Below are 11,123 nucleotides of genomic sequence, written 5' to 3' on the forward strand. Positions count from 1 at the left end.
TGTTGTAGGTGCAATGTGTCTGTCTCATGTGCTGAGTTGTAGCACCGATGTGAAATGCATTGTAGTCCCAGTTCTCTGCATGTAATGTATACATGTATTTGTATAAATGTACATTCGGGTTTGATTAAACAAAACACAAGAATGACCCATTGGTGATGGTTCACATGTGTGCAGCAGGGTTTGCTCTGGCTACTCAAGCTGATTAGCCTTTTTGGCTAATACGGTGTGAACACAAATAGCCAGATTTTTCTTTTGAGAGGTGAGGTCAAGGGTCACACATTCATCTCGAAGGGTCAAAGGTGATATCATTAAAGGGCAGGGCCGGGTATAAATAGCTAGCTGCCCCCGTTGGAGTTAGTTCATGCAAAGCGTGGCTTGGGTGGCGTCACGCTCGATCGCTCCGTAAAAACCATGCCAAAATGGTCACAGGCGAAGAAATTTAGGCGTCCATGCACCTATACCTAACTATGAATGTCTGGTGATTGAATGTATCAATAAAATTTTATGATTGAGCATAAATAAGGCTGATTTTGATCGATGAAGGTATTTCTCTTTGTCTTCAACTCGCGTGGCAAGCGGCCATAACAAAGGTCTGCAAGCTGTCAATCAAAAAGGACGCGATACAGGTGTGAAGCGGTAAACGTTTGCGATGTCAACATGTTAGATACGCCACGTCATTGTAATTAGATGGAGCGACCTCAGTGCAGACCCGCAAGCACAGGCGCTATGTAGCTTGGGAGTCTGCTAATAGATCGATTTTCGGCTCGATCTATCGATCCCGTAGTCGATATGCCCACGACTGCAACCTAAACACTCATTTAGGTTGCAGTGCAGGCATGTCGACTACGGGATCGATAGACCGAGCCGAAAAGCGATATATTTAGCAGACTTAGTAACCCAGCTCGAGCGCCTGTGCCCGCTCGTATGTCACTCAAGCCATAGCACGTTCTTGCGTAGATGCCGTACCACGACACGCCGCTATTTCCAATCGTTTCTTCCACAGAACTGTCATGTTAAGTTCAGATTCAAGTTCTTTTAGATTTTGCTGTCGTACGGTGAAATATATTATTATTATCGTCTTGCCGTATTAAAAGATTTTTGAGGACATAAACGACATCGTGTGTTGCTCCATTGCCATGGAATCTGATGTCAAGGAAAAGCGGTGACTTTTTTCAAGTAGAATATAATTCCTTTCTGTTTGCACTCGTCAATTTATCGAAATACTTTTGTTCACAATTGAGTAAACTATAGACAGTTGACTGTCTCGATTCTCCCGTCTATGATTCGATATTCACTGACTCATTCTTTCTCTTCTTTGTCGATCGATGAAAGTAATTTCATCTTCAATACTCTGTCCTAATATGACAGATGTAATATCCAAACCTATATTGTCATTTATTTTTGACCAACGTACAAAACTTGGTCCGTTCGCCAAAGCACATATCTGACGAGATGTTTTGCGAAACAGTGAAAAATATATTGGATGAACAGCCGTACTCTATGATTAGGGGATATTCATGTTGCAGTCTCTCCGAAAAAAAACGGGGATGTTTAGGCGATAACAAAGGCGATGACTCAGTATATAGTTGAATAAAAAAAATTTCCGACATCATATTTTTATCTATTATAATAAAAGCGTACATTGTCGGCTTGATGTGCGACCGTACGCAGATCGCCCATATTCTCCTAAAACTAGTCAAAACAATTCTGCGACGATGATGGTGTCTGTTCGTGAACGTCCTTGAACCCGTACCCGCGACCATTGTTTTTTTATGTGTTGCGTGGTTGATGATTGGTAGAATTCATGTATCAAAATTTGAAGACACAAGTGATTGAATCCTGTGAATGTTAGGCAACTGACGGTGTGTAGGGACGGCAACAGTTCACGGACCATGGGTGTATCAGCAGTACGCAGTACATTGCATGCTTTCTAAGAATAAACAGCGTGTTTCTATAGCTACCATGCGAAATCCGGCTTTGACCAACGTTCCTGTCCTGTCGTAGGATAACTTTTGAGCTGCGTAGTTACTGTTGAGGTTCAGATATCCGAATCTTTCGTGTTCGAAAGGCTTATCGATTTACAGAAAATGCTAAACTTTTGTTATTAGTTTACATGTACATACCCAGCACACGGGGCAAAGCTAAATACTTACCAGGTTGGAAAATTTCTGCGAGTCGCTCTCACCAGCGGTCGCGAGGAAAATATGCGTCGATATCATTGATCCGCCATGTTTATTGTTGTTTGTACGTCTAGTTTGAAAGTCATAGACTTTCTCAACTGTGAAATTCATATTGCAATTTAATATTTTACGCACGAAGTCACCTGTGCATTTAAATACGTCCATTCGGGAGCAGAAACGTTTACAGATTTTCGATGGTGATAACTAGCTCCATGTCATAACATGTTTCCAGTTCCGAAGTTTATCCGGTAAACGTCGTAAATCGAAATCTACATAAACATTGAGCGGTGATCGTGAAGCGTTAAATAAAAGTCGGCAAAATAAAACATCAAATGGCTAGACTTGGGGGAGAGAGAGAGAGAGAGAGAGAGAGAGAGAGAGAGAGAGAGAGAGAAAGAGAGGTGGTTTATGCACTCGCGAACTGATCATGGTCTATAGGATGGATGGATGAGCTGTGTACGTTTACACGTTTGCGCTGCACAGATATCGAAAATGTACAGATACTTTCCCGAAATTTGATTTAATTTATAACAAGAGTAGAACAAAACCAAAAGTGTTGAAGATACTCTTCAGATGCTTGATTCGCAAGTTTGCTATTAAAGTTATACTTACAGAAAATAGTTGCTACAGTCTTCTCTATAAAGAACTATGTTCTTAAACACCACGTTTCTTATGATCGGTGATGTTACATTTTATTATTTCTGTTAATAATCTTTTATAGATTAATGCACCACGGTGTTAATTTCAGATTAATTCAACGATTTCAAACCGTAATTATTTTTTTAGTGAGAGGGCTTTTAGTAGTTCTGTAGACGAAACAATCAGTAATAGCAGAGTATCTTGGCAATGGCACGACGTCTACGCTATCGTTTAGCTGCAGCGATTGTACAGTTGCAGCCTGCGCCCGGGCCCCGGGTAGGCCTAATTCGGAACGTAATAAAGCCGTCAGTTGCAGCGGCATCGTGCTGTACCTTTGTCATTACTGTTGAAGTACCCCTGTTATTGCTACAAGCATCGCGGGCCGCTTCATGAAACGTTTCTCAGTCTGCTCAGTGTACTGGTCTCGCCGTTATATTCAGTTACGTATAATCTGTTGTTTGCATGTCAACACATTAGCCTCTTTACAACCTCCTGTGCACACTAATGGTGACCGTAATTTACACAGACGTAAACTTTTGATCCCGCCCGTGAATGTCAAAGGTGAACGGGATTAACTTGATCCCGGGTATCAAGTCCCTGGCCTTTAAACACTCAAGAGTAATCATACGGCTGACTCGCAGCGTGTTTGCAAGGTTATATCTGATTGGTCGATTGTCACAAATATTTCAGAAGTCTGCCACTTTCTCATCATCATGTGTATCCTCAGTGCTGCTTTAATAGTTCAATAAAAAGAATGCTTCGTATTAAAACTCATGCATGGCCATTGATCACCACTTGAACTTTCAAACGTCAACCAAAGAAATTGTGAAGTACAAAAAAATACAGAAAAGAGAAACATCCTCAAGATCTTCATGAACGTGGCATGGCATGCCATGATCACTAGTACTGATATAGCCCTGCGTACGATGCTGTGTGTTCCGCTACAGCTGTAGCGGAACACACAGCATCGTACGCAGGGCTAGTACTGATACTGATACACGTCCGTGCATGGCCAAAAGACAGCAAAACTCAGTAACAATTTCCGAGCTAAGTAAACAGTGTTTTACAAAGCTGTTTCAAATCAAACTGGTTTGCATAATCCCTCGCTATAAAAGTGACATTTTGGTGACATTTCAGCTTGAATCATACCTTGAAATAAAATATAAACGTGAAACAAAGACATCATGTATGCTGCCGTTCACGTTCTAGAGCATGGTTTGAACCCGTGAACTGGCATGTGCATTGGCTGCACGTAAAAGCAACTCTACTTTCCAAGATCAAACGGTCCATGTCTTGCGAAAACAACAGCAGAGCAGTGAAAATTGTAATGGTCACCGGTAAAAGCTCTTCACAGATGAAACGATGATCGCTGAAAACAACTGAAATTGCATGTTTAGACTATGACAACCTCCCGGGAAAACAGGACTAGCGTGAACGTGAACAATGGCGGACGTCACTGAAGTGGGACTATTCTATTTAGGTAACGGGGGACATTTCGGAGGGGCACAAGTACATGTATACGTGCCATTTTCCTCACGATACTATCACGGGAACTTCGATGTCCCATTAGTTTCTTTGATCTGAAAAGTAATTTTACCAACTTGTACGACCCATTATACTCTGAAAACAGTGGCAGGGCTTATACTTAGATGAGTACGGTAGTACTATGGTGAAAGACTTCCCAAGAAGTAAAACAAACACCGCAATGCAACAGAACATCGTAGAACAAAGTGACCGAACGTGCAAATTTTGAGTCGCCAGTCTGGCGATTGTTCTGACCGTCTGAGTCGCCAATGAGTGAATCAATTCGCCATTTTGCCGTCTGGCGAGCGGTAGCGCGAACACTGGTGCAGGGTTAGGATGTAAGAACAGCTCAAAGTAGTAAATACAGTAGATATTTGATTGGATTCCAACTCACAGCCTATGGCACCCAGTGAATACATCGCAGTCAAAACTGCTCGGCCAAATCCCCACCCTTAAAAACCCTTTCACCACCATGGTTTGTCCAAATCCATTGTTTTCTATGGTAAAGTTGGACCTGTATACAGGGAACTGGGGGTGAAAGGGTTAAAAAGTGGTTCAATAACTGAGCTAAGTTGTTACAATTTTACTGACTGTGACCCCTCCACACGCTTTAGAGTTCACGAAGCACTCACACTCACATACTCCCTATCACACATTGCACACATAAACTTTATCAGGGCGAAAGACAGCCTCGGGACAATTTTGTCCACCAATAGAGCTATCAACCAAGGGAAGAAAATTCAGTAGCTTTTCAATCGGATTTGAATTCACAATGTACGGCACCCAGTCACCTCGCGAATACATCACAGTCAGAACAGCTCGGTCAAAGCCCCATCCTTAACCCTTTCACCCCCAGTTCCCTGTGTACAGGTCCAACTTTACCATAGAAAACAATGGATTTGGGACAAACCATGGTGGTGAAAGGGTTAATCCTGTTTCTCCAAAGTTGTATTTATTTCTATGGTTTATCTGTGAATCCTGTTAGAAAGAGGATTAATAAGAGTGGTTCAGTAACTGAGCGTTGTAAATTGCAACTAATTTTAAAACGTAGATGAAACCTGCATCTGTAAACCTGTCACCCCTTCTTCCAAATTTGGTCTCTCCCAGTTGACTTTCAATGAAATAATGAGCCTTGCATACTGGTGAATGGCATTTTAATTAAAAAGAATTCAAATAACAAACTGCGATATGTTTTTCCTATTTTTTTTTTGACAAATCCGAACCAGTAACACATGACAGTGCTTTTTTTACACCTTTCTCAAATTTCCTTGAAATTAACCTGATATGTTGACCCCCATTGAAAAAAGAAGTATGGACTTAAGAGAATCTTTCATCAGCTATAACTTGTGATATATTTTCTCTAATTTTCGTTTTATTCATAAAGTACATATGAGTTCATTATTCGCCTCTCAAAAATCATGTTGAAATTGATAAATCTTTCTCCCCCTCTCTCTCTCTCTGTCCGTCTCTCTGCTTCTCTCCCTCTCTCTCTCTCTCTCTCTCTCTCTCTGTCTCCCCCCTATGCAGTGTTAAATTGTAAAGTGCAAACTGTGTTTGTGTGGCATCCAGTGTTATTGTTGATAGATGAATTTTAGTCCAAACTTGAATTCGATTACAATAGAATAGCACATAATACCTTCATACATAGTGTTTGCAAGGCTAATAAGTAAAACATTCAGTTGACACTGTCTTCTATTGTTGCTGCAAGTTCAAAGAGCAAAATTTGTTCTTTTTTATGTAAAAACTCCATCAGTGAACATTAATTTCAGATTGTATACAGTATTGAACACATCAATAAAACTCCCAGACAAGAGTAAATTATACTTTATCCTGATGACTGTGTTTTACGTACAAACACATATTTGACAATCAAATTGCATTTGTGAAGGAAAATGTGATGATGTAATGATTTCTTTTGCATATTGTGTGCTGTCTTACGTTCTAGTGTCATTTTGGTCACACTGCAAATTGAAAAACCACGCAGTATAATAGGCTCAATATAGCGTCATAAATCTTAATCTTCTTCTTCATTGTAAGGAAAAGCAAAATACATGGTTTTAAACAACATTAAACACTGAAACCTTTACAACTCTAATCACAAACTATAAAACAGAGAAATACGTTAATATAGCTGTTTGCAAATAACGTCATTTTTATGCAAAAATAAATATTTGTCCACATGTTCAGATGACATCCAAGAGTGACAAAAATACGGCGTAAAAGGTGCCTGCTAGTGTTTGCTATGAACACAAGAATAGGCACACTAATAGCTCAGAGTACAAGCTGCAACAACAACCACACATACAACACTGACAAATTTGTCTGCATTTCATGGAGAGTGTCCGTTGTCACGTGTGTGCAGCTATATTCAGTAACAAACCTGTAACCGTGAACACAGGGACAAGGCCTCACCACTGTCACACTCTTCTATTCAAATAACAGGGTCAAAGGTCATAATAATTGTGTGTGCACTTTGCTAGTCCCTGATGTCAAATCAAATATGGATACAAACCAACCAAAAGTTTTATTGTATCCCTGGCTAGACCCCTGTCAAGTTGAATATGCCTGATCAAAATATTTGACAGTTGATTGAAGTTCACCAATTGTTGATTTGACCAACTTGTAAAATACATTGCAACAATTGAATCAGACCACAGATTGTAGCAAAGATGTATTTTGACTGTTGTTACATTTTACCTCATTAAGACTTCATTTTACAACTCAAAGCATTGTCTTTTATTGTAAAGATACATTCAAATTACAATGTAATTATATTCACACTATCATCAGCTGCACTTAAATCAGTGCATATGACCACTGTATGCTATTATGCTGCAGCATCTACTGTGAATAGTTTTTCGCCCTGCAAATAAAAAAAAAAGAGTTGAAAGGAAAAGAAACTGAAAATGATTTGACCGACTTCGGCAACTGTGGTGAAAACTGATCCTACTTCTATAAATAGAAGCAGGGCTTGCCAATACTGGATTGGGGGTATGGCCACCCATCTGGTTTTGGAGCAATGTATTCATATTCTGTAAATTTTTGATCGGATTCGAACTCTCAACGTACAGCACCCAGTCACCTAGCGAAGACATGTCAATAACCATTTCAACAACAAAGGATTATACAAAACTTATGCATTGTCGTCAACCTCTCAGTACATGTATTTCTGAAAAGTTTTTCATCTGAGAGTCTTATTTCTGTATCTTTCTTTGATTTATGTCAGTTAAAGCCCCAGTATTTGTAACTTTTAAACCTTTTTTTATGTTCGAAATTACATATTATTCTCTTACTGCCATCGTGAAATGCTGTTCAGTAAAGAAATAAGCCAAATTTGTGCTCCTGTAGTGACATACAAACGCTAAATATTGCCCGATCGAGTTGGATTGCCGCGCTGGTTTGTTGACAACTTGTAGGCTGTGCACGTGATCGAGAACGCCGATACTGATGACATCATCGAGCCTGCAACATTCCTGGGGCCTTGCCATGCCACGCCACAGCCACACTGTACTGCCATGGTCGCCGGCTGAATGACCTGCGAATGGTTTTATTTTGTTCTTCTCCGTTCAAATACGTACTGCTACTGTGTTTCAGAGGATACAGAACTTTGGCAGAGGAGGCCAACATTCTATTCTGGTACAGTGTGTTACATACGGGATTATTCAAACTGCAGTCGGCAGTGCACCGATGCGCACCCTGCAGTTGGTCACTCAGAACTCCGGGTACCGATGTAAAATCAAGACGACACTATATACACTTGGCTCACTTCTGTAGGCAAATAGCTATCAAAATTGAGTAACTTGAAGTAATAAATTTCAGCTGATTGTCGCTTTAGCGGCAAGGTGATTGCGAAATCGAAGCATCATAGTTTGGCAATGTAAGGTAGGCTGTCGAATGCAGTGAACGCGATGGCCTTTGGCAGCAAGTAAGGGAACCGTCAGTATTTACGACCTGGGGGTCATTCAAAAATTGAAAGTTATAAGGGGATGCTCAAAATGTTTTTTCTTTGTCTTACTCTGTCCTCAATGACATAATGATTAGTTGATTATATATATTTTACTCTGATACATATTAAATAAAAAGAAAATAAATACTCTAACAGTACAAATAAATATCAACTAAATGAAGCAAGGCAAAAACTACAAGTAGGTGCTACTACTAGTAATACTTATTATGAAAGAGAAGATAGTGACGATGAGAATGATATCGTTGTTCATGTACGCAATGGCACCAGCGACAGTAAAGATGAAGATCAACAGTGGTGATGATGATGTCACACAGTAGTTTTCTGCAGTCGTTACCAGGGTTGAAAGGAGAGGCTGGGTCATGGAGAAATGTTCTCAACAGATATCACTACAAGTGCACAGGATCTAGGACAAAACTGAACTGTTGTGAATTCATCCTTTATATTATCATAGAAATGTATATTTTATTTGACTTGAGTTCAACAACCATTTGGACATTTAACCATACCATAATGACATGCTACCCATCCAAATTTAACAATACTGCATGGTCGGAGACTGCTTATTAGGTGAGCTTTTATATCTACATATAGTTACATGGGCTCAGGTAAGCCAAACTTTCTGTTAGAGAGGGGGTTACTCAAAGAAGTCAGGGTTGGCTGGGGTGTGACTCAAAATTTCGGAGTTTGTAATGTAATTCCTCCGACCCCCAGATCGTAAATAATGACGGCTCCCTAAATAGCTGTGAACGCCTGAGTCAGAACGATCGGGACCAGTATACGCACTGCTGTATCTCAGCGAAAATTTAGAAAAAAACAATGGAGCTCCTGCTAAGAAATTTACAGACTTTTGGCTCTTGATGCATCAGTTACTGAGCTTTTATACTGGTAAAAAGGCATTCTGAATACGGCGGTAAATTTCCACCCAAACGCGAAAGGATAACACGCGGGCATTCTGCAATGGACGTTGTCAATTTTACCTTGCTGCAGGCCCCACACCAATCTCGGCCCGGCCCCGCTGCACTTGTACAGTCTGCTACCTCCATGTAGTATAGCCTTACAGGACTAGTAGCCGGCCAAAACACACAAAAACAACGTCGCAGTGTAAAATCCGTAGGTCAGAACCGTTGATCATAAATTTTCAGAACCAGTGATGTTTAAAAGTTTTGTATTAGGTTTATGTGAATGACTTTCTCATCGAGCTGCGTCTATAATTGTCCCGGGCATTGTCCATGCAAATTTGGGACTTGCCTTAGCTCCCTCCGCTCGTCTGTAGACTACGGCCAAACTCACAGTCCTGAGCAAATTGTACAGTTGTGAAAGTCAGATATATGTATCATGAATTTTATGCAAAAATATATAAACAACAGAATCAAACCAGGAGGTTAGTTTGCTGTCGGGCCGGGTGCGCAGGGGACGACTTTGCAGTGAGGCCGGGATCTCTCTTGTGTTCGAACTTCTGAGCTTACAATGCAATGCCTGGAGCTCCATCGCATCGCAGCTAGCCGATAATTGTACTACTGTAGTCCTTGTGAGGATTAGATACCCGTTACGTTCGATATTATTTTGAAATACTTTTAAATTTAATAAGTAAGACTTTTGTACTGCATTCAAGATATGATTTTTCCTTCTGAGCGTTTTCAATTACGCCGTACGGCAACGATATGCGAAGTTGATAGGCTGTGTTGCCTGCAGCGTAGCCTGGCCGTACACAAAACTTCGTTTGAGTAGACGGGCAGAATCAGTCCCGTCATTTATTTTCAACGAAATTTTCATTATACTCCATAATGGAAGAAACGACTAGTTCAATGATTACAATGGTGAAGTGTTGAATTTTTATTCATATATGTTTTTCTCTCTCAATTCATTCAGCAAACCATCGGTCACAACGTGCAGTGCCTTTCATGAAGCTTACAATCGACTGCCTCCGTCGTTAGTTTAGCTGTTCAAGACGTTTGTTTGCACGGCTCATTATAGTCGGAACAATCTGTAAACAATTACATATTTATATTTTTCCGGTATTTCACCCAACTTTCGTGCGTTTTTAGCTGAGTCTCCAGTTTCGATGGACCAGACCTTTTCGAAGAGCGTATGGTTTCTACGGACGCCACAGTAAAACTTGCGTAGATGTGGTTGAGCATGCGCGGTGGTGTGATTACTTTCGTTTCGTGTGTCAACAAAGCTGACTTCTGGTCCGGACAAGAAGTCATTTTTTACTCCTTTTACTGTTAATTGTGAAGCGGGCTGGGCATGCAAACCATGCGATTCAGTATTAATTATGGTCTACTTTCACATACTGAGGATGTCATTTTAATTAAAAATATGAAAAAAATTGTTAAAAGTTACAAATACTGGGGCTTTAAATTGTGCTCTGAGAATTCATTATTCTCAATCTGGAAGGCATGCTAACATTCGAATAAACCATGTGATACATAGATCGGATATTTGCGTCATCTTATTTATGAGGAAATGCATTGCAGAATATTATTGTAGTACTGTTACTCCATAGTCGTGGACAGATTGGGATTTCAAGTTCGAACGATTTGTTTGTGCACCACTGTAAATGGTTGCCCCTGTTTTCTCAAGCTGTGGAAAATAATGTGTTAATAATCACGATACTGTAAAAAAAAAAGAATACGTTTTCACTATCAAAGTATATAAAAATTATACGTTGCTGCCTAAATTACTCACATCTGTTTGTGAAGCTTTGGAGAACCCCAAGAAGAGAAGAGGCTCTCTGAATTAGATTTACTGGAGAGCGTCTGTTAAGAAAGCGACATTTGTCCTTGAACTTTGTGAAGTTTCACATTTATCAA

Source organism: Ptychodera flava (assembly GCF_041260155.1).
Source record: "Ptychodera flava strain L36383 chromosome 23 unlocalized genomic scaffold, AS_Pfla_20210202 Scaffold_23__1_contigs__length_28996876_pilon, whole genome shotgun sequence".
NCBI lineage: Eukaryota > Metazoa > Hemichordata > Enteropneusta > Ptychoderidae > Ptychodera > Ptychodera flava.